The 24,872-nt window shown below is 36.7% G+C and overlaps 1 pseudogene; it reads right to left on the bottom strand.

Moving 5' to 3' along the window:
- Window positions 1–1,218: 1,218 nt before the first annotated feature.
- LOC149212587 (disease resistance protein RPV1-like) lies at window positions 1,219–23,076 on the bottom strand (annotated as a pseudogene).
- Window positions 23,077–24,872: the final 1,796 nt, after the last annotated feature.

Consider the following 24,872-nt stretch of genomic DNA (forward strand, 5'->3'; position numbering starts at 1 on the left):
GAATATCTTTGGATCAATGGTTTCCAAAAGATGACAGACCTTGGATGGCCCTTAGTGTCTAACTTTTGGATGTTGACTGGAAACTTGTCTGACTGAAAATAGAGGAACATGTGAAACAATAATGATGAGTATTTGAATACTCTCTCATTTGGCAATCTGATAAACTGTTTATGGATTCTGTCTGCCAAGAATTGAGCAAAGTTGTAAATTGTAGCTGGAGGCTTGCCTGGGAAAAAAATAGACAGGAAAGCTAGTATAACTTCATCCACATGCTCATCAGTGGTGTATCCTAGAATACAAGAGAGCATGGTTATAATTTGTCTGGCTCTATCAGAGAAAATGGTGGCAACATATGGAGGACTATATGTAGGAGTATGAGACTCTTCAATGATGAAAGTCTGAAAGATCTGAGCTTTCTTGGGAAGGTCTAGCTTTGTGTAGAGTTCAAGTAAGCCTTCAATGGAAAGTGGGGTCTCATTTGGGCTTGGCTGGATCTGCAGCATTTGATTTATTGACTCTGCAGTAATGGTGAATAAAACCTGTTGGTCAGGGGAGACTATGGCTCTTTGACTGGGGACATAGCAAGCTTGGTAGAAGTGGATGATTTCTGGGAATAGGTGTACCTGTGGGAACAAGTATTTGGGAAAATTTGATTCCCATAGGTGAATGTCATCATTTTGGTTTAGGAACTTATCTTTACTCCAGCAGTGGAGTTTTAGTAGGTGGCTAGGGGAAATAGTGTCTTTAATTTGAAATTCTTTGTTGGCTAATGGGAGGTGGTCAATATCCAGGTGAGGGGTTTGCAGGGGTCTTACATCCAGAGTGCATTGGGAAGCCATAATTTGGTTTATTCAACTGAATTACCTTTTCTGTGGCTTTAGGAGTAAGGTCAGAAGGTCTGGAACAGTGGGGAGGGTAATTACAATCTATAGAAAAGGGGTTTGGATGCATAATAAGGCTTTCTTTAGTCTAGCAAGGTTTTTTAATTAATTTAATTAATTAACCTTTTAATAATTACTATGCATATCTTAAATTACAGGGTCATTCTGGTTCTTTCAAGAATACCTGGAAATTGACGATTTGGTGTGCAGACAGGGTTTTGTGGTAGCAACAGAGGTTTCTGAGGCTTCAATTGTCTATTTGCTGCTTCAATTTGGTGTCTGCAACGTCTTCTGGTTGCAAAAGGTGGTTAAAATGGTTGCGTAGAGGTTCAAGGCTTCAGAATTCGTCCCATATTCTTATCGATGTATCCATGTCTTTTCCTATAAATAAATAGGAAATGTCTAAGAATATGTTCTTCTCCTTTTGGTACAGACCATCATAGTGTTGGAAATAATACTGAGAGGGGGGGTGAATCAGTATTATCTAAGTCTTTTAAAACAATTCTTCCTTATTTGATCCTTGAATTATTTTTGCATGTCAGTACCATAAAATAATGAGCATGAATAAAGAAAATAGATAGTCACACCAAAGAACACAAGATGTAAGGTGGAAACCCAATGTGGGTGAAAACCTCCTGCTGCAATATGTCTTTATCTTCTTTCAACTTAGAAACTTCTTTTACAATGGTTTTGTACTGGTGCAGTCCTTTACCAGTACGCAGGCTGCAACCTGCAGAGAGCTACAACTCTCTCTCTCTCATTTTCCAGTCTCTCCTGGAAGGGAGCTACAACCCCCTACTTCTTTTCATAAAGCATCAATTGAACATCAAGTACATGAAAGTTACAAACCACTACAGTTATCAGATCAACAATAACAGAACTAACCCAGAACACCTTATCAACAGAAAAATTCAATCAACAGAACTTCTTAAGATAGAGACGCAGTTTTCCCTTCTGTGGCCTGCGTCGCGACGCAGTTCACCTTCTGCTTTCCTGCGTACACCCGCAGAGATCCTTCTGCTGCACTGCGTGCCCACGCACTGTTCCTTCAACTGCACTGCGTACTGTTGCTTCAGGGACGCACCCAAAAGTACTATCGCGCCGCGTACTTTGCTGCAAGGACGCACCCAGAAATACTATCGCGCCGCGTCCTTTTGCTGCAGGGACGCACCTGAACCTTAGTCGCTCTGCATCCCCACGCAGGTCTCCTGTTACTGCACTGCGTCCCCCATGCAGGTCTCCTGTTACTGTACTGCGTCCCCACGCAGGTCTCCAGTTACTGCACTGCGTCCCCACGCAGATCTCCTGTTAAACACCTGCGACCTTCTGATTAGGGCTGAATAGACAGTCCACTAGAGTGGCACAGATACTCAGATCTGATCATGCGCTCGAAAGATCACCCTTCACAGATTCGCCTTCAACTTCCTTTTCATATAGATCAAGCTTTTAAGACCATAACCCAATATTTCAGATCTAAAGATATTCAATTTGCAAAAGATGCTTAGCCAAGTGATCTCCTTTGCTTTATATAGGCAAGCTCCTCCTCAAATCATGGAACAATACCACGAGCCGACACCATAATAACACAATACCGTCGGCTAGATACCAGGAGTAAAACACAAGAAACCCCCACGTGTGCTTTTCTCTGCCTTGAAATGTGTGCACTGGGTGGATGCACCTCCTGAACGGCTGGCCTGCGTCTCGGGACGCGGTTGCTGCATGGTTTACCTGCGGGTACGCACTTTCTGTAAGTTGTACCTGCGTACCCCTTATTTTCTTCAATAATTGATAGCTGATCATCAACCTCTGCTGCTGACTTGAAGTACAGTGATCTATCACCTAAATGGGTTGCCATCAAGGACAACACCTGTAACATATAGCCATTCCTGAACCATAATGCCAACAATCTCCCCCTTTGGACTTGATGGCAACCTCACAAACTTCAGCTTCAATCTCCCCCTTTGACATCAAGGGCAAAGGGGTATGCTCCCCCTAAGCTCATGCTCCCCCAGATCTGCAACAAAGAACCATAATCCACCATGAAAGAGATAGAGACATATTGCAGCTAATTTCCAAGATCTTCTTCTGACCATCCTCCATAATGCCAACAATGCATTATATGCTCCCCTTGAACCTGTACCATCAATCAGAAAAGGTTCAACAATAAGATGATGCATCAACAACCCCCAGCTTTAGCCTGAGGTACTCAAAAGTGTCCCTGGGCAATGGTTTGGTGAGAATATCCGCAACTTGTTCTTTAGAAGGAACATACTCCAACTTGACCTTCTGTTCAAGTACTTGTTCCCGGAGAAAATGGTACTTGATTGGTATGTGCTTGGTTTTTGAATGCATAACAGGATTCTTGGAGATGCTGATTGCACTTGTGTTATCACATAAGATGGGTATTGGTGGTGTACAAGTGATTTGAAAATCCTGCAAAGTCTGCATCATCCAAAGGAGTTGGGTGCAACAAGATGCAGCAGCAACATATTCCGCTTCAGCTGTAGACAAGGCAATTGAACTCTGTTTCTTGCTGAACCAAGATACCAGTCTGGAACCCATAAAGAACGCACCACCACTTGTGCTTTTCCTGTCATCCACGCTTCCGGCCCAATCTGCATCTGTATAAGCATGAAGTGTAAGATCTGTATCTCTAGGATACCATAAGCCATAATTTTGAGTCCCTTGAAGATATTTGAAAATTCTCTTTACTGCCTGAAGATGAGTCTCCTTCGGATTTTCCTGAAATCTTCCAACTATTCCAACTGCATGCATGATGTCCGGTCGGGTACCTGTCAAATAAAGTAAACTTCCAATCATAGATCTGTAGGTTGGTTGATGTACTGCTGCAGATTCATCATTTGCACTGAGGCTACATCCTGTGACCATGGGTGTACATACTGGTTTTGCATCTTCCATACCATATTTCTTCAAAATCTGTTTGAGATACTTGGTTTGAGATAAAAAGATTCCTCCTTCTTTTTGTTGGATTTGCAAACCAAGGAAATATGTCAGTTCTCCTAGCAAGGACATTTCAAATTCTTTCTGCATGACTAAGGCAAAATTTTGACTCATAGCTTCTTCATTGCTCCCAAAAATAATGTCATCTACATACACAACAAGTATTAGCAATTTGTCATTTTCAACTTTTATATAAAGATTGCTATCTGCTGAACCTTTTGAGAAACCTTGTTGATGAAGATATTTGTCCAAGCGGTAGTACCAAGCCCTTGGAGCTTGTTTGAGACCATAGAGAGCCTTTTTCAATCTGCATACAAGATTTGGATCATTTCCAAGAATGAACCCATCTGGCTGTTCAATGTATACTTCTTCTTCCAAGTCTCCATTCAGAAAGGCTGATTTCACGTCCATTTGAAATACTTTGAAGTTTTGAAAACTTGAGAGAGCAAGAAACATTCGGATGGCCTCAAGTCTTGCAACAGGAGCAAAGGTTTCTTCAAAGTCTATTCCTTCTTGCTGCGCATACCCTTTACAAACAAGTCTGGCTTTGTTTCTAATTACTTCTCCATTTTCATTCAATTTGTTTTTGAAGACCCATTTTGTCCCGATAACATTCTTATCTTTTGGTCTAGGAACCAGCTCCCAAGTGTTGTTCTTTTCGATCTGCTCAAGTTCTTCATCCATTGCTTTCACCCAACATTCATCTTTGCATGCCTCTTTCACATTTTGTGGTTCAGTAGAGGAGAGTAATGCCAAATAGCTTGAAGCTTCTGCAACTGTTCTTCTAGTTTGTACACCTGCTTCTTTTTGTCCCATAATCTGAGATTCTGGATGGTTCTTCTGAACATATCTGGATGGAGTCTTTTCTTCTATTCTTGTTTGCTCCTCTGGTTCTTCTTGAGGTTCTTCTTGAGATTCTTCTTCTTCATCATTCTGTCTTTGAGGGTAGCCTTCATCTTCTTCGATGTCTTCATGATGTACTTGCCTAGGAATGTATCCCTTCTCATCAACCACTACATCAATGCTGTCAACAATTCTGCCAAGTCTTTTATTGTAGCATTTGTATGCTTTGCTATATGGAGAGTAACCAAGAAGAATGCCTTCATCTGCTCTAGGTTCAAGTTTGCCAAGCTGCTCATCAGTATTCTTGATATAGCATTTGCTCCCAAAGATTTTGAAGTGCTTTACCGAAGGAGTCCTACCACTCCAAAGCTCATGAGGAGTTTGAGTGCTGTTCACTCGGACATTTTTTTTGTTGAGAATAACAACCGCAGCATGTGCAGCTTCACCCCAGAAAGTTGCGGGAGTTCCTGATTCATCAAGCATAGCACGAGCCATTTGTTGGATTGTTCTGTTCATTCTTTCCACAACTCCATTTTGCTGGGGAGTTCTTGCTGTAGAGAATTCTCTTCTTATCCCATGTTCTTCACAGAAATCGAAAAATTCATTTGAAGTAAATTCCCCACCTCTGTCGGATCTGAGGCACTTAATTTTGTGACCTGATTCATTTTCAACCAAGGCTTTGAAGGATTTGAATTTTTCGAATGCTTCATCTTTGTGCTTCATAAGTCCTAACCAGACAAACCTGGAGAAATCGTCAATGAATAATATCAAGTATTCTTCTCCTCGAGGTGTTCTTTTTCTGAAGGGACCGCATGTATCTGTATGTACTAGCTCAAGAGGCATGCTAGCTGATCCTTCTTTCTCTGGAAAGTTAGTTCTGGTTTGTTTTTCCAAACTGACATGATTTGCATATGGTGTTGTCAGGAATTTTGATATCTGGAAGATCGCGAACTGCCTGATATTTGCATGCTTTCCTTATTTGTGAGAAGCTTAGATGTCCCAACCTTCGATGCCATAACCAGTGCTCTTCATCCTTGCTCAGATAGCATTGTTGTTGTCCTTCTTCAAATATGTACAGATTATTTGGAGTTCTTTTGCCTTTGAGCACTGTTTTACCTGTATCAAGATCACGAACAAGACATCCATTCGATCTGAATATAACCTCGGTTCTTTGATCACACATCTGACTGACACTTAGAAGATTATGCTTCAATCCATCAACATACAAAACATTTCCAGCCTTGACCTTTTCTTTTAACTGAGCAATGCCTTTTCCTTTTATAGTTGCAGGAGTATCATTTCCAAAAGAGACTTTCTTTCCCTTTTCTAGAGCAGAATAAGATTCAAGTTTTTCTTTATCACCTGTCATATGCTTCGAACATCCACTGTCAATGTACCATAGATTTTCCTGTCCCTCTGCATAAAAAGCTATCCCACATCTTTCTGTTTGAGGTTCCTTTATTCTCCATGTTTTGGTGCTTGAGGCTTGTTCCTTTTTTGCTGAAACCTGCTCCTACATTCAGAGTCTTCATGACCAAAATTATTGCAAATAGAACATTCAACTTCATTTTCAAGAACCGAAAAGTTGTTATAGGTCCTTTTTGTAATCCCTGTCATACTTCTTTGTTTTTGAGCTTCCCTAGTCATGATCGTTTTATATGCAACACATTGAGCTGCTTTGTGACCAAAGTTATGGCAAGAAAAGCATTGTCCATTGAAGAAACTTCTGCGGTTATCGAATCTACCAGCCAACTGATTGTAATTTCTATTTTCATCTATTCTTGAACCAAATTGAGAAGATTTTACCTGTGGCTGGTTGTAGCTTTTGTTCACCCTTAAGATGGATTGCCCCTGATAGTTTCTGTTTGTAATTCATCCCTGCTTTACCTGATGATCTTCATTGTTCTTTTGCCCATTTCTTCTTGCCGCATCAAGATAACTCTTTGAGGTGGATGCTTGAGAGGTTTCTCCATTATATCCCAGACCTGTCTTATTTAGAGGAGACCGCTGCACATTGATAATCTCATCCAAAGTTTCAGATCCTTTGACAAACTTAAGATTAATAGCTTTTGTTTTCTCAATCTCTTTTCTAAGACCAACAATTTCACCTTCTAGTTTTTCAAGATGTTTTTCTTTTTCATCAATTTGAAATTGTAGAGTATCAATGATCACATTCTTTTCTTCTATACATCTCTTGAGTCTAGTAATTTCCTCATAAAGGTTATCCACATCTACAACATCCATATAATCATCATCTTCAAATGCCATTAACAACTTATATTCATTACCTCGTTCATCTTCATCACTGTTCGATAGACCATCACTATCTTCATGGGTGTAGTAGCTTTTCTTATTTGCACTTTGTTTCTTGTTCCATCTAGCAGGTTCCTTTCCTTTATCCTTATAAGGACATTTTGCAGCATAATGACCTACTCTTCCACAAGCAAAGCATTTAAAAGGTAACTTACCTCTGAACCTTCTAGAACCCCTTTGAATATTTCTGACAAAATTTGATTCTTCTTCCTCTTCTTCTGGGACGTGACTTGCTTCATAATAACTTTCTTTACCTGATGCCTTGAAAGCAGCTTCCCTTCTGTCTGATGGACCTCCCTTTCTCATTTCATAAGCAGTTAGAATTCCATGTAGCTGAGACATAGTGAGAATTCGTAGATTTTCCTTTTCTTCTATTGCAGATACTTTAGATTCAAACTTGGGGGACAATGATCTTAGAACCTTTTCAACTACTATAGCCTCTTTTATTTCTTCACCCAAATTTTTCATACAATTAACAATCTCATCTACCCGAAGAAAATAGTTAGCCACACTTTCATCATTATACATCTTGAGAGTCTCATACTGAATCCTGAGAGTTTGAAGTTTAGCACGCTTTACCTGTTCATCTCCTTCATAGCTCGTGACAATTTTGTCCCATATCTCTTTTGCGGATTTGTAGTGCATTACCTTCATGAATTCCGTTTGGGATATACATCCCAATAGAGTACTGACTGCTTTCGCATTTGTTTCATACTTATTTTTCTCAGCTGCATCTGTAGGAGTAGCTGAAGGAAAAGCATAGCCTGTTTCTACAATGTCCCAAACTTCTGTACCAAGAGATTGAAAATAGGCAGTAACTCTTACCTTCCAATAATTGAAGTTTGTCCCATCAAAAACCGGTGGCCTGATTGATGCTTCTCTCTCATAGTTGCTCATGATGAACGATCTACCTTCAAGTGATCAAGCTTCTCCGAAGGACCGGCTCTGATACCAATTGTTGGAAATAATACTGAGAGGGGGGGTGAATCAGTATTATCTAAGTCTTTTAAAACAATTCTTCCTTATTTGATCCTTGAATTATTTTTGCATGTCAGTACCATAAAATAATGAGCATGAATAAAGAAAATAGATAGTCACACCAAAGAACACAAGATGTAAGGTGGAAACCCAATGTGGGTGAAAACCACCTGCTGCAATATGTCTCTATCTTCTTTCAACTTAGAAACTTCTTTTACAATGGTTTTGTACTGGTGCAGTCCTTTACCAGTACGCAGGCTGCAACCTGCAGAGAGCTACAACTCTATCTCTCTCATTTTCCAGTCTCTCCTGGAAGGGAGCTACAACCCCCTACTTCTTTTCATAAAGCATCAATTGAACATCAAGTACATGAAAGTTACAGACCACTACAGTTATCAGATCAGCAATAACAGAACTAACCCAGAACACCTTATCAACAGAAAAATTCAATCAACAGAACTTCTTAAGACAGAGACGCAGTTTTCCCTTCTGTGGCCTGCGTCGCGACGCAGTTCACCTTCTGCTTTCCTGCGTACACCCGCAGAGATCCTTCTGCTGCACTACGTGCCAACGCACTGTTCCTTCAACTGCACTGCGTACTGTTGCTTCAGGGACGCACCCAAAAGTACTATCGCGCCGCGTACTTTGCTGCAAGGACGCACCCAGAAATACTATTGCGCTGCGTCCTTTTGCTGCAGGGACGCACCTGAACCTTAGTCGCTCTGCGTCCCCACGCAGGTCTCCTGTTACTGCACTGCGTCCCCCACGCAGGTCTCCTGTTACTGTACTGCGTCCCCACGCAGGTCTCCAGTTACTGCACTGCGTCCCCACGCAGATCTCCTATTAAACACCTGCGACCTTCTGATTAGGGCTGAATAGACAGTCCACTAGAGTGGCACAGATACTCAGATCTGATCATGCGCTCGAAAGATCACCCTTCACAGATTCGTCTTCAACTTCCTTTTCATATAGATCAAGCTTTTAAGACCATAACCCAATATTTCAGATCTAAAGATATTCAATTTGCAAAAGATGCTTAGCCAAGTGATCTCCTTTGCTTTATATAGGCAAGCTCCTCCTTAAATCATGGAACAATACCACGAGCCGACACCATAATAACACAATACCGTCGGCTAGATACCAAGAGTAAAACACAAGAAACCCCCACGTGTGCTTTTCTCTGCCTTGAAATGTGTGCACTGGGTGGACGCACCTCCTGAACGGCTGGCCTGCGTCTCGGGACGCGGTTGCCGCATGGTTTACCTGTGGGTACGCACTTTCTGTAAGTTGTACCTGCGTACCCCTTATTTTCTTTAATAATTGATAGCTGATCATCAACCTCTGCTGCTGACTTGAAGTACAGTGATCTATCACCTGAATGGGTTGCCATCAAGGACAACACCTGTAACATATAGCCATTCCTGAACCATAATGCCAACACATAGTTAATCTCGAGCCTGCTTTGGATATCCATGGGAAGTACTTTGGAGATTTTGCGCAATTCGGCCTCCCAATACTTCAAATGTTTCTCACCATGTATATGCGCCATGAGAGATAAAGACAATCCATCGCAAGTTTTCAAAAACAAATTAAACACTTCTTCAAAACCTACACCTAAACGAATTGGTGAAAGGCATGCCAGCAGAAGAGCTCTTTCGACTGTTGCAGATCCAGTCCTGTGAGCTTGTATATGGACGACTCTACAATTCCCCATCTTATAAGAACATCCTTATTACGAGAGGTAACTAAAATCAGGATACCGGAAGGAAGGACACCCTTTGCTGGTGAAAGTAATGCATTCAACTGTTGAATATGATCTACATCATCTAAAATGATTAGAGCTTTAGAAGTTGCAAGATACCTTCCCAGAATCTCGATTCCTTCATTGTTGCTGGTTATTTTCCCATTCCATTGAGCCAAGTCCTTAAGAAGCTGACTCTACAAGGAAATTAAAGGTTTGTCTCTAACATCAAATAAAAAACAAGATCTATTGTAATGTGATCTTTGATGGTTAAAGATTTCTTTTGCAAGGGTTGTTTTCCCAACCCCGCCAAGTCCCACAATTCCTATCACTCTAGTATGGTCGCTTTGCCGCTGCAAACACATTTCCCTTTCAAAATATTCTATTTTATGCTCCAAAGCGATTGGATATTTGGACACATGGAGCTTTCTTGGAACTTTTTTCAACACTTCTTCCACGACGTTTTCGAGGAGTTGTTGCTCATCATTGAACAAGATTAAGAGTATAATTAGTAGTCAAAATTGTGTACATAGAATGCAATAAACCTATCAATAAAACAAATTAAAGGTCAGATTATTAGGGAGAATAGGAGGCCTAACCCATTATACTTGTCAAGTTCAAAACCACTTATATCAGCAGCATCATAAAGAACCTGCCTCCATTTTCTAATGGTGTCAGACTCATATCGTGGTTTTTTATCTTGATGATGGTCAAGCACTTTCTTCTCTTGGAGTATGTGCAGAGCTCGATCATAAACAATGTAAACTTTGAAACAGGAACTGATACTGTTACCCGTTTCGTAGAGATAGCAAAAAAGTGACCCGATTTTGAAAAGGGGTGATGTAGAACACACATGCTTTTTTAGAGAATAGTTTTTGGCACTATAAATTCTTTTATGTACATTGCGTTTTAGAATGGTAGTGATTTTCATGTTGATTTAAAAAAGTGGTAATTCTACACCAGGCCATTTTTTTAAAAGGCTTTTTTTTTACTTTAAATTTTCTAATGTATGAAATGTAAATAATTATTTTCTAAATTTAATAATTTTTGAAGTGGTCTTCTTGTTGAGTTGAGGTTTCTGTGATCCGTATCAAGTTTATGAGAAAATTCTTCGGCGTAAATCACATGATCTTACATTTGTCGACGCGTTTCGAACCAACCAGTGTGGTTCATCATCAAAACAAGTTGAAGAATCAGATCTAGGCTGCATGTTAACTAGTTAGAGCAGGACCTCCAACGGCTATATTTGACCAGGCAACAACTAAATTGACCAACTAACGGCTAATATTGACTTGGAAACGGCTAGTAGGATAGGACCAAGGGAAAGGAGAGCAACTTAATTAAAAATTAAAATAAGTTAAAGTTAAATTAACTATTTCAAATTTGTTTTAATTTTAGAGTTTAAACTTGTTTTAGTTTTAGAGTTTAATAAAAAGAAAATCCTATTGTTAGGATTGTTATAAATAAATTTAAGTTTAATATAATAAGAATTTATAATTTAATTTAATTTAATTGTTTATTCATTTATTAATTTGTTTTAAAAATAAATAAAAATAAATTAGATATATATATATATATATATATATATATATATATATATATATATATATATATAATAAAATCCTATTGTTAGAATTGTTATTTCTGAAGTTTAATATAATGAGAATTTATATTTTAATTTTATATTAGGAAAAAAAAAAAAAATCTACTCTTAGAATTGTTATTTTAGAGTTTAATATAATAAGAATTTACATTTTACTTTTATTTAATTGTTAAAAAATAAAATAAAATAAAAAAATAAAAAAAAAAAACCTATTTGAATATATATAAACAAACACTCAAAGAGGAACAAAGAACTATGGTAAAAGAGATAAGGTTAAAGGATAACAAGGGGAACCTAACAAATAAGAAACAAAAAACAAGCAATAAAAAACGGGAGGGGAGGAAGGGAAGAACACGACTAGGAAGCAAGGGCTGGGACCCAGTAGCTACTAATCTTCCAGCCATCCTCTCTATTAAGATTGCTTGACCTTTTTTCAATTTCAAGGGCTTCCCTAAATTTTCGGTGATGGAACTGCAAAACCCTAGCAATAACACTGGCCTCCTCGATACAAACATGATGTTTGGTTTTCTCCACATGCTCTGCAAGTGCGGAAGACTTGGTTCTCCTATGTTTAAGGTCAGCTGCGTGCTCACTAATCCTCTGATTAATAGAGCGCCCAGTTTCACCAATATAGGGGGTCCCACAGGAGCAAGGAATAATATAGACCCCCTTCATGTCCTTGGGGTCGATAGGATCCTTCACTGATCGGAGGGAATTACGAATGGTGTTAAGGGGTCTGAAGGTCGAGGGAACATTATGTTTCCTAAGAATCCTCACTATCTTATCAGTGGTCCCTTGCACAAATGGTAGGTGGACCCCTGGGACCCGTTCTTTAGGATCTTTTTTAGTTAACGAATTTTTGGCAACTTTGAGGAAAGCCTTCTGACCTAGGTATCTACTATAACCATTCTCAACAAAGACATTAAGGAGATGGGATTTCTCTTTCTCAAAGCTCTTTTCATCAGAGATCCTTAGGGCCCGAGTAGCGAGGGTGTTGAGAACACCCAACTTCTGAGCCGGGAAATGGTGGGAATTGGCATGAAGATACTGCTCCGTATGAAGACACATACAGAGCAGTATCTTCATGCCAATTCCCACCATTTCCCGGCTCAGAAGTTGGGTGTTCTCAACACCCTCGCTACTCGGGCCCTAAGGATCTCTGATGAAAAGAGCTTTGAGAAAGAGAAATCCCATCTCCTTAATGTCTTTGTTGAGAATGGTTATAGTAGATACCTAGGTCAGAAGGCTTTCCTCAAAGCTGCCAAAAATTCGTTAACTAAAAAAGATCCTAAAGAACGGGTCCCAGGGGTCCACCTACCATTTGTGCAAGGGACCACTGATAAGATAGCGAGGATTCTTAGGAAACATAATGTTCCCTCGACCTTCAGACCCCTTAACACCATTCATAATTCCCTCCGATCAGTGAAGGATCCTATTGACCCCAAGGACATGAAGGGTGTCTATATTATTCCTTGCTCCTGTGGGACCCCCTATATTGGTGAAACTGGGCGCTCTATTAATCAGAGGATTAGTGAGCACACAACTGACCTTAAACATAGGAGAACCAAGTCTTCCGCACTTGCAGAGCATGCAAAGAAAACCAAACATCATGTTTGTATCAAGGAGGCCAGTGTTATTGCTAGGGTTTCGCAGTTCCATCACCGAAAATTTAAGGAAGCCCTTGAAATTGAAAAAAGGCTGAGCAATCTTAATAGAGAGGACGACTGGAAGATTAGTAGCTGTTGGGTCCCAGCCCTTGCTTCCTAGTCGTGTTCTTCCCTTCCTCCCCTCCCGTTTTTTATTGCTTGTTTTTGGTTTCTTATTTGTTAGGTTCCCCTTGTTATCCTTTAACCTTATCTCTTTTACCATAGTTCTTTGTTCCTCTTTGAGTGTTTGTTTATATATATTCAAATAGTTTTTCTTTTTCTTTTTTTTAACAATTAAATAAAATTTAAATGTAAATTCTTATTATATTAAACTCTAAAATAACAATTCTAAGAGTAGAATTTTTATTTTTATTTTTATTTTATTATTTTTTTTTAATTTTAATATAAAATTAAAATATAAATTCTCATTATATTAAACTTTAAAAATAACAATTCTAACAATAGGATTTTATTTTATTTATTTATGTATATAATTTTTTTTTATTCTTTTAAACAAATTAATAAATGAATAAACAATTAAATTAAATTAATTTTTTATTATATTAAACTTAAATTTATTTATAACAATCCTAAAAATAAGATTTTCTTTTATTAAACTCTAAAATTAAAACAAATTTGAAATATTGTTTAGAAAATCTTCGGCAAAATCACATAACCAATCTTGTGTCGACGCGTTTCGAACCAACCAGTGTGGTTCATCGTCAGGACAAGTTGAAGACCAATCCGGCTTAGCTTGATTAAATAGAGTGTGCAGAGATTCCAACGGCTATAATGCCAACGGCTAATTTTGACCTAATAATCTTGGTCAAATCACTAAATTATTTAATTAATATTCCTAGAAATAGCTAAAATAGGTAAAAAGGAATTCATTTGTTAATTTAAAAATAAATAGATATATTATTATTTACGAAAATTCATACCCATATCTAATATTTTAATAATAATGGTCATTCATATTTATTAAAATAATCTATATTTATTATTCCAATATTGTTTAAATGGTAATAATTCTCTATTAATCTTAGAATATAGTTACCATAGGTAATCTAGTAATAATTATTTAATGGTCCATTGGTAAGATGGATCCTTTTTCTTTATTTAAGTATAATGGTCCATTCGAAATTAAAATGATAAGTTGTATAAAATAATATATGTTTATTAAATAATCTAAATCTACTAATAATTAATAATTTTTTAAGTCATTATTATTCCTAGAATTTAGTTACATTAGGTAAATACCATAATTTAGGGTTGATAAAGTATAACTAATATTATTAGTATATCATAATTCATCCTTTAAACCTAATGTTTAAATAATCAATATTAATTCAATATTTATTTATTCCAATGAAACTATTAAAGTTAACTAAGTCAATAGGTAAATATATTATTACTTATAAGGTAAATACCATAATTTAGGGTTGATATGTATATTAATAATAGTGTAACTAATATTATTGGTAAATCATAATATTTCTATAAGCCTAATGGCCAAATAATTTATATTTATTAATAATCAATATTATTTCATATTTATTAATTCCACTAAAAATATTAAAGTTAACTATATCATTAGGAAATATAATATTATTTATAAGGTTTAAAAAGGGGGTTTTTTAAGAGAATAGTTAAAAGGAGAACTCAAATCTAAAGTTACAATAGAAATAATTTTAAATGTATAAATAATGAATTATGAAAAAATTAAATCTAATTATAATATGCACACTAGTATCATAGACAGGTTTAGGTTAATACAGTAATTAGTCCAAATTTACTTCATAACTAATAAAGACTCAGACACTCCATAATAATAGGACAAACCCGCCAAAAGAAAAATTAATAAGGGAGGGGGAAGACAGAAACCCCAAGACCTAACAAAAAGGGGAATGAGGAGGCTAGGAAGACAAGGCTGGGACCCAGCAACTGCTAATCTTCCAGCCATCATCCCTATTTAGATTGTTCGGTCTTTTCTCAATCTCCAGGGCCTCTCTAAATTTGCGATGGTGAAACTGCGCAATTTTGGCAATGACTTGAGCCTCCTCTATACATACATGATGCATAGTCTTCCCTGCATGCTCAGCCAGGGCCGAGGACTTGGTCCTACCATGTCTTAAGTCAGCCGAATGCTCGCTAATCCGCTGATTGATAGAGCGACCCGTCTCACCAATATAAGGGGTCCCACAGGAACAGGGAATGACATAGACGCCCTTCATGTCCTTAGGGTCAATCGGGTCTTTCACAGACCTGAGGGAGCCACGGATAGTATTGAGAGGTCTAAAAGTAGCGGGCACATCATACTTCCTCAGAATCCTCGCAATCCTGTCCGTGGTCCCTTGGATGTAAGGAAGGTTCACACCCATGATATGATCTTTAGGAACCTTTCGGATTGAATGCTCCTTCTTGGCCCTGAGGAAGGCTTTTTGACCGAGGTGCCTATTGTAACCATTCTTCTCAAAGACTTCTAGGAGGTGAGCCTTCTCTGATTCCAGGCTCTCCTCATCCGAAATTCTAACAGCACGGGTGGCAAGCGTGCTAAGAACCCCTAACTTCTGAGTGGGGAAATGATGCGAAGAAGCATGCAAGTATTGCTCAGTATGCGTCTTCTTTCTAAACACCTGATGAGAAAAGGAACCATCCACCTTCTTAGAGATGAGAACATCCAAGAACGGAAGACGACCATTATCTTCTTTTTCCATCGTGAATTTAATGGCGGCGGATTGGTTATTGAGGTGACTGAAGAAACGATCCAGCTCGTCAGGACCATGAGACCAGACAACACCAGTGTCATCAACGAATCTTTTCCAAAGCTTAGGTAAGAGATGAGAGGAGGCCAAAGCCTTAGACTCAAACTCTTCCATGAAGAGATTAGCGACGACAGGGGACAAGGGGGAGCCCATGGCAACTCCGCACGTCTGCTCATAGAATTCTCCCTCGAAGCTGAAAAAGGTAGAGGTAAGGCAAAGCTCAACTAACTTAGCCGTATCAGGGTCAGTTAGCTTATTAATAACCTTCATGGCCTCATTGATAGGAATGCAAGTGTAAAGAGAGACCACGTCAAAACTTACCAAAATGTCCTCGGGCTCAAGTTTAATTTTCTTAAGATCCTCAATAAACGCAGCTGAGTCTTTGACAAAGGACTCAGTCTGCCCAACCAAGGGTCTCAACTTTGCAGCAAGGAACTTGGCCAGGAGGTAAGTCGGACCACCGATGGTATTGACAATGGGTCTCAGGGGGACCCCATCCTTATGGATTTTAGGAAGACCATATATCCTAGGAGCGATGGGGTTACCCTCAATCAGTTTCTAGGCTAGAGGAATCGTGGAATTGCACGACTTGATCGCAAGAGCGACCGCTTTTAGACCTCTCAATACTATCCGTGGCTCCCTTAGGTCTGTGAAAGACCCGATTGACCCTAAGGACATGAAGGGCGTCTATGTCATTCCCTGTTCCTGTGGGACCCCTTATATTGGTGAGACGGGTCGCTCTATCAATCAGCGGATTAGCGAGCATTCAGCTGACTTAAGACATGGTAGGACCAAGTCCTCGGCCCTGGCTGAGCATGCAGGGAAGACTATGCATCATGTATGTATAGAGGAGGCTCAAGTCATTGCCAAAATTGCGCAGTTTCACCATCGCAAATTTAGAGAGGCCCTGGAGATTGAGAAAAGACCGAACAATCTAAATAGGGATGATGGCTGGAAGATTAGCAGTTGCTGGGTCCCAGCCTTGTCTTCCTAGCCTCCTCATTCCCCTTTTTGTTAGGTCTTGGGGTTTCTGTCTTCCCCCTCCCTTATTAATTTTTCTTTTGGCGGGTTTGTCCTATTATTATGGAGTGTCTGAGTCTTTATTAGTTATGAAGTAAATTTGGACTAATTATTGTATTAACCTAAACCTGTTTATGATACTATTGTGCATATTATAATTAGATTTGATTTTTTCATAATTCATTATTTATACATTTATAATTATTTCTATTGTAACTTTAGATTTGAGTTTCCCTTTAACTATTCTCTTAAAAAACCCCCTTTTTAAACCTTATAAATAATATTATATTTCCTAATGATATAGTTACTTTAATATTTTTAGTGGAATAAATAAATATGAAATAATATTGATTATTAATAAATATATATTATTTGGGCATTAGGCTTATAGAAATATTATGATTTACCAATAATATTAGTTACACTATTATTAATATACATATCAACCCTAAATTATGGTATTTACCTTATAAGTAATAATATATTTACCTATTGACTTAGTTAACTTTAATAGTTTTATTGGAATAAATAAATATTGAATTAATATTGATTATTTGACCATTAGGTTTAAAGGATGAATTATGATATACTAATAATATTAGTTATACTTTATCAACCCTAAATTATGGTATTTACCTAATGTAACTAAATTCTAGGAATAATAATAACTTAAAAAATTATTAATTATTAGTAGATTTAGATTATTTAATAAACATATATTATTTTATACAACTTATCATTTTAATTTCGAATGGACCATTATACTTAAATAAAGAAAAATGATCCATCTTACCAATGGACCATTAAATAATTATTACAAGATTACCTATGGTAACTATATTCTAAGATTAATAGAGAATTATTACCATTTAAACAATATTGGAATAATAAATATAGATTATTTTAATAAATATGAATGACCATTATTATTAAAATATTAGATATGGGTATGAATTTTCGTAAATGATAATATATCTATTTATTTTTAAATTAACAAATGAATTCCTTTTTACCTATTTTAGCTATTTCTAGGAATATTAATTAAATAATTTAGTGATTTGACCAGGATTATTAGGTCAAAATTAGCCGTTGGCATTATAGCCGTTGGAATCTCTGCACACGCTATTTAATCAAGCTAAGCCGGATTGGTCTTCAACTTGTCCTGACGATGAACCACACTGGTTGGTTCGAAACGCGTCGACACAAGATTGGTTATGTGATTTTGCCAAAGATTTTCTAAACAATGTTATGGATCACAGAAGTTTAAATTCCTTAAATTTGAAATAGTTAATTTAATTTAATTTAACTTTAACTTATTTTAATTTTTAATTAAGTTGCTCTCCTTTCCCTTGGTCCTATCCTGCTAGCCGTTTCCAAGTCAAGATTAGCTGTTAGTTGATCAATTTAGCCATTGCCTGGTCAAATATAGTCGTTGGAGGTCCTACTCTAACTATTTAACATGCAGCCTAGATCTGATTCTTCAACTTGTCCTAATGATGAACCACACTGGTTGGTTCGAAACGCGTCGACAAATGTAAGATCATGTGATTTACGCCGAAGAATTTTCCCATAAAAGTGGTCTTCTTCTTCATATTTTCATGTTTTTATTTTATTTTATTTTTTTTTGTAGTGAAGTTTTTATTGTTTTGCATATTTAAAGAAGAAGGTCGATATTTTGAATTTTCAATATTCTACATATTTATACATCGTTAATTAATTTTTCAATCCACATGAAATAACTGTCTCTAAAAAAAATAAATTTAACAATTGACATAAAAATAACAATTTTTAACATAAATATAACTAAAAAACTACACGTTTTGATAAATTTTTGTATTTTTTTATTAGAAATGGCATGTCAAAATCACAATTTTTATAGGAAATTTTTAACTAAAAATGGTTAAATAATAGTTTTTTTTTTTTTTATGAATTTCATGTCAAAAAAATAATAATAATCACTTTTTTTTCTCAAAAAATAATGATTAACATAAAAATTAATGCGAAAATCACATAATACAAATATTGAACGCATAACAACCTTAATTGAGTGTATATTCTTCTCATAAAATGTCAAAGTCAAAACATTACAAGTATAACTAATTAATAGTTACAAAAAATGAGCTTGATTTCCAAACATAATTTAAATTTAATCAACAATGTCACGTAGTCCAAACTCTTCGTCCTCTAGAGTTTCATCATTGTCTTCTTCCATAATTTTTTTGCTTCATTTTGCTTATTTTCCTCTTCTAATGGATTTTTGATGTCTGCGAATCTCTCAATGTATGCCTTTCCAATCATTCCATGTAATAGTGGTTGGGGTTCCTTTGCCTTTTTTGCCACACGTGATTCACTAAAGTCCCCTTTCTTCAACCCAATTTCTTGCATTGCATCTAGAAGAAATTGAAGAGCATTAATTCTTTGCTAAATGAAATTGCACTGTATTGGATCTTTTTCAATTGCAATGCAATTTCTTCTTTTTTGAAGGCAACATGCTAGTGTTGTACCTAACTATCAAGCACAAAAGAAATAAAGAAGTAAATTAGTACAATGACATATTAATTAAGAAATAACATATTGAAATTCAATTCCATATAATAAAACTTACCCGAGCCAAAAAATAAATCCAGAACCCAATCTCCTTCATTTGAACATATGTCTATAAGATAGTTAATCAATAAATGTGGTTTTTGATAAATTTTAACTATCTCTCCTTTTTCTTCTTTGTCTTCATATGTTAGTTTTCTCACAACAGCATCATAAGTCAGTATTTGGCTATGACTCTTTCCATCTACCCGATTAAAAATCATAGACATATAGCTATCATCTTTTGCCCAACTATCAATATGGATGAACTCACAATCATTTATAAATAGTTGATCTTCACGGTTAAGAAAATTTGACTTTTTCCTGTAACATGAAATAGTAAAAGTTCAATTAACTTGTACATAAATGAATTTTTTAACATTAATCAAATATACATTTTAAACGTCTTACCATATAAGCTGCATCTTTGAATTTGTTTTCCCCTTGAAGCTTGACAATAACATTGCCAATTGTGTGTCTGAATGAAATGTCACAAATCTCCATAATGGTGATGACATGACTTCTAGAAATCTCGCAACCACTTTACTAAGAGCTTGATAAGTATAAGGGTCACTATCATAGTCAATGTTTGGAATATTGAAACCATGGGGAATATCTGCAATAACTAGGACATAATCCCTTTTAGGTATGAGTTTAGCAATGTCTTCACAGTCGCCTTGTATTACTTGATATTGAATAGTGTTTAGCCCATTCCAAATGAAATGAGTAAGAGTTGGATCAAGTTCAAAATTTTTAATGCGTTGCTTCTTTAGTCTTTCGATCTTTATTTTTTCAATATAGGTTCTAAAACTATCTGGTGCTCCATTATCATCCTTCTTCATATTTTATAAAATAAGCAAATATATGTGTAAGTTATAAATTAAAAATAGCACACAGATAAATAAAAATGAATGTATAAATCAACATACCTTTTTAAATGCAAGATAAGAAAATTTAATGTTGATGTAGAACTTGAATCTAGATAGTTGCGTACTACATCATCCCAACTATCTTCATTCAACAATTTAACCATTTGTTCTTGAATTTTCATGTAAACTTTGTGACTGCATAGATAAAGTTAAAAAAGTTAATATAATGATATGTATAACAAATACTACCAAGAACAATATGTTATATTTAAAAGAAAATTATAATCTATAAATAAATAGAAATAATTCAACAAACTTTCTTTTGAAATTCCTCAGACATTTCCTCCAATGATAATTCCCCTGACCTCATACGAGATAATATTTCTTTGACAATTTTTTCATCATTCACTCCTTGCAATTCTCTGCAAGGTGTGATAGTCATATCTTCTGGAAGCTGCTTCATTTTAGGACTTGATTTACTGTTGCTACATATCAATGGCTTAGACTTTTTGACCTTCTGGTTTTTAATGCCAATGTTCTCCCACGTGCTAAAAATCTCATTAATCAACTCCCATATCTCTCCAGTTCTAAATGCCAACTGGAAAATGTTATCAACACCTCTGAATAAATCACTAAATTTTCCACCTTTGCCACCTTTTGAATTGATTTTCTCTTCAATTGGATAGCCTATTTCCATACAACATTCTTTTCGGAAATCTACAGTAACATTTATCCTATCCCCACCACATTTTTCTTCAAATTCACTATGAATAAATCTAACCCTTTGGATGAAAGTCATAGACATCCTATATTCATTATCTGAATTATGATCCCATGCCACTAACTTTGCTTCTGTATCTGATAAACCGGCATAAATGATACATTTCATTGTTTCAAAACGTGGGTTATTGGGATATTCCTCTATCAATTGTCTTTGAGCTTCTACAGAATGGTTCCCCCAAGCACATAATAATTGTATTCCAAACATTTTGACTTATCAAATGCTTCTTTGTTGGGAACTTGAACTGGATCAACAAGATGCACATAATTAACCACATGAGCATATGGATTGTACCTCATCAATGTCTTCAAGTTGTGAACATGCAGATGATGTGGCTTTCTGATTTGATATTGACATTGTCCTTCACTTTCCTTATAGATTTGTCTGACATTAAGGTGAAATGTACGACCACCCTCAATCAAGTTTCTTTTTGTCAAGTTCTGTCGAATGGAATTTTGTTTTGTTTTGATAATGCCATCCTCTAAATCAGCTCCTGGTGTAATGATTTCTCTACTTTTTTTTTTAATTCACTAGGTTCTTGACTATTGGTAATGACTACTTCAAAATGTTCAACTTTACTTTTCTTCTTCATAACATTCTCATCTTTAACTGTAACAGATTTATTCTTGGGCATTGTTACTTTTGGTCTTTTACGGCTTTTCTCAGTTCCAATGTCATCTTCAGTAACGACAACATATTCTTCATTGCTAGTTTCAACTTCCTTGTCTTCAAAAGTAACTTGTCTACCCTTGCTAGATTTATCCACTGAAGGCTTTTTTTTGATCCCTTGGATGTAGTTTTGTAGCATCATGAATTAATACATTTCGCTTGTTTTCCATATCTTCTTCTGACACTGAGTACAAACTGTTGACAACTTTCATAATATCATGCTCTATGAAATGAATGCCTCCCAACCTAATTGAACAACTTTCAACAAAATTCTGCCAAACAAAATATCATATGTCAATAAAAACAAAGTTAAAAAAATATAGTGAGACAGTTACAAGAACGCAAAAGACAAATATAAATAACAATACTTACGATATTTTGTTTCATCTCATTTACGATTTATTTACACAACTTTGTAGACACCTCTCATGTCATAAAATGAATATGATAACTGGTATTTAATCCTTTCATGTGACTTGGGCAGTTTTGTAAGTATGTAAACAACTTCATTGTCCGGTACCGAACACATGTCTATGACTTCCCATCACCTCATAAATTCCATTATCATTAGGTATATCAACATATAGATATATCTGCACATTTTGGCTTTCTCTTTCTTTCATACACCAGAATTTTGATGGAAGTTTCATTTCTTTTCATTTCTTCTAGTACGAAATCATCTTCTTATCATTTGAGGCACTTGAAAGATTTATAGCCATCAGCTCAGGTGGGGTTCGGTCACCAATGTTTTTTGAAGATCCATCTTTAAGAGTCTTTGGTCCAGAAAGATTCACATAAATCTTCTTTGATGCCATTTTCCTGAAAAAAACAAACAAACAAATAAAAAACAAAAAACAAAAACAAAAAAAAACACATAAATCAGTAAATGACAAAAACATATTAACTTAAATTAACAACGAAAACGATAAATGATACTTAATTTTATAAATCATAACAATTTCGGAAATATATATATATATATATATATTTTAAAAAATACATCGTCTTCCTACCGCCTTGTGAAAAGCGGTCAACCAACCGAGCTAACCGTTGGGTTCGACCCCCTAGCCCACCTCAGCGGCCCAACCACAGCTCTCCGCCCATTCTCGGCCCGTGCCACCCCAAGGGCGGGCGGGCCACCGAGGTGGCGAGGGGCGGGGGGGGGGGGCGCGCGCTGCCTTGCTCGCCCCGCGCCACCCCGTGGCCCGCCCGCCACCTCGTGAGCAAGCGGGCCACCGGGGTGCCGTGGGGGAAAAATCGCCCCGCCACCCCACAGGCGGGCGAGTCGCTGGGGTGGCGCGCGGGGGGGGGCTGCTGCAGCCTCCTCCCGTGCCACCCCGGCGGCCCGCCTGCCCGCGGGCTGGCGGGGCGATTCTGAGAATTGCCCTGCCACCCCGCGGGCGGGCGAGCCAGCCATCCCCATCGCCCCTAACCTACGGGCCCGTTTGGCCGCCGTGAGCATTACCGGGCCCGTTTGGCCGTCGTGAGCTTTACCAGGCCCACCATGCCCACAGCGGACGTAGTGAGTAAATTTGGTCCGCAAAAATTTTAATTTAAAAAAAAAAAAAATTTAAACTTCATTAAACTTATTTAATATTAAAATTTGCAAGGAAAAAAAATTAACTAACCTTTCAATTGTGAGAATTCTCCATTGAATATGTTGATAGCAATGTAGCTGCTCCACAAATTCGCTCCAAGTCTTTCAACGAACCTCGGAAAACCTTGATGTGATGTGAGTAATAGTGATAATGAAATTTATTATATAGGTGAAATTACGGAGATGTTTTACCGTATGGTAAATGTGGGATTAATTTGTTTTAAAAAAAATTAATATGTTAATTTTTTTATGGCGATATAGGAAACTATGATAAAGTGAATATTATGGAATTGTTTTACAATGTAGTGAATGGGGGATTAATTTGTTTTAGAAGGTATTATAAAAATTAAAAAAACATTCAATTGTTTAGTAAATATTATATAGTTTAACTATTAAAATAATTTAGGTAAAGGTTTTAATTTACAATTTTAAATTTAAAGATTTATTTCATAAAAAAAAAAAATTAGTTAACATTTTTCAATAAATTGTAAAATAAAATAATGAAGGGAAACACATGAAACAAAATTTTTGGAGGGAAATATTTTGGCGAAACTTTTTGGAGGAAAAATTTCATTCTCTAAGCTATATAATATCTTTAGGAGAGTCTGCATTTGTATCATTCAACCTCTTCTATTTGAAAGGGATGGATTCTCCTGATAGTGAAGTTTCGCTTTGTAAAGCATCAACATCTTCATCGTGTAGCAACTCTAATCATATTGATGAATATAACGGAAATTCTTCCACTATGAATAGAAAGTCAATTCTTCCACTTAGTCCTAATCTTAAGGACTATGAGAGCAGCACTAATGAAAGAGGGGATGGAGAATTTCAAATAAATAAAGAGTCATAGATTCCACTTAGTCTTAATTCTAAGGACTATGAGAGCAGCAGTGATGAAGAGCATGATGACGAATTTCAAAAGAATGGAGTGTCAGGGTGTCCTCTTAGTCCTAATCCTATGGACTATGGGAGTAGCAGTGATGGAGAGCATGATGACGAATTTAAAAAGAATGGAGTGTCACAGTGTCCTCTTAGTCCTAATCCTATGGACTATGAGAGCAGCAGTGATGAAGAGCATGATGACGAATTTCAAAAGAATGGAGTGTCACGGTGTCCACTTAGTCCTAATCCTATGGACTATGAGAGAAGCAGTGATGAAGAGCATGATGATGAATTTCAAAAGAATGGAGTGTCACGGTGTCCACTTAGTCCTAATTCTAAGGACTATGAGAGCAGCAGTGATGAAGAGCATGATGACGAATTTCAAAAGAATGGAGTGTCACGGTGTTTTGAAATGGAGTGTCACGGTGTCCTCTTAGTCCTAATCCTATGGACTATGAGAGCAGCAGTGATGAAGAGCATGATGACGAATTTCAAAAGAATGGAGTGTCACGGTGTCCACTTAGTCCTAATTCTAAGGACTATGAGAGCAACAGTGATGAAGAAAATGATGATGAATTTCAAAAGAATGGAGTGTCACGGTGTCCACTTAGTCCTAATTCTGAAGACTATGAGAGCAGAAATGATGAAGAGCATGATGAAAAATTTCAAAAGAATGGAGTGTCACGGTGTCCTCTCAGTCGTAATTCTAAGGACTATGAGAGCAGCAGTGATGAAGAGCA

This window comes from Pinus tabuliformis, chromosome 1_1 (genome assembly GCF_031772625.1).
Source record: "Pinus tabuliformis cultivar Carrire ecotype Pingquan chromosome 1_1, CPIR1, whole genome shotgun sequence".
Lineage (NCBI taxonomy): Eukaryota > Viridiplantae > Streptophyta > Pinopsida > Pinales > Pinaceae > Pinus > Pinus tabuliformis.